We start from the raw sequence: 860 nt of genomic DNA on the forward strand, positions 1-860 counted from the left end.
GTCCCAGTGCATTGTGATTGGCGAACAGCTTAGACAGTGTTTCAGTACTGCCCCGCCCTTTGCCAAAGCAGCAAGTTCCGTCTACTCCGATATATGGCGTCAATATTGTCATATCAATTTGAGCCGGATTCAGACCATGCGAATTTTGATCAAGAGGATTGCGCGGAACCTTTGCACACACGGATATTGCAAGACGTATCAGAGTGGTTATTGTTGTTAAATCACGTTTTAGATGTTATACAGTTAAACTTATTGATACCATAGTCTCATAATTGAAGTGTAAATTCTGCAGATTACATCATTGTCCAGTATTGTACTGTCAGCAATTTATAAAAAAAGTTTTCATAATTGTAACATACTTATTTACATATATAATTATTCAGGTGCATGTGTAATCACTGTGTAAAATGCCCAGTGAAGTAGACAACATCTGCTGCAAGGAAATTCAAAAGGTACTGTAAACAAGCACTGCTGTCAATTTTGATAGTTATTTATGAATTACTTTATGTATTACAAAACATGATTGTGAATTGACCACTTTATTCATAGTCAGTGTGTTATATTACCTCTTAGGTTGTGAAAAGAATGAAACAAGTCCCAGACCCTCTAACGTGTATGATTCAGCATCCCGGCTTCGAAGTGAACTGTCTGAATCCTTACACCTTACAAAACATTTATAACATCTACCGAGCAGACTATGGGCCTGTAAGGCGCAGAACTGAGGAAGAGTAATTATTCCTGACGTGTTATGATATAAAGCTGTGTAAATAAATAAAACACTGTAAAGTAATATTAGCAAAATTAAAGGCAGGGTAAGCGATTTCTGGTAGCCAATGTTGATATTTGAAATCACCAAAACA

Source organism: Sinocyclocheilus rhinocerous, unplaced genomic scaffold (genome assembly GCF_001515625.1).
Source record: "Sinocyclocheilus rhinocerous isolate Xijiao unplaced genomic scaffold, SAMN03320098_v1.1 scaffold1683, whole genome shotgun sequence".
Classification (NCBI taxonomy): domain Eukaryota; kingdom Metazoa; phylum Chordata; class Actinopteri; order Cypriniformes; family Cyprinidae; genus Sinocyclocheilus; species Sinocyclocheilus rhinocerous.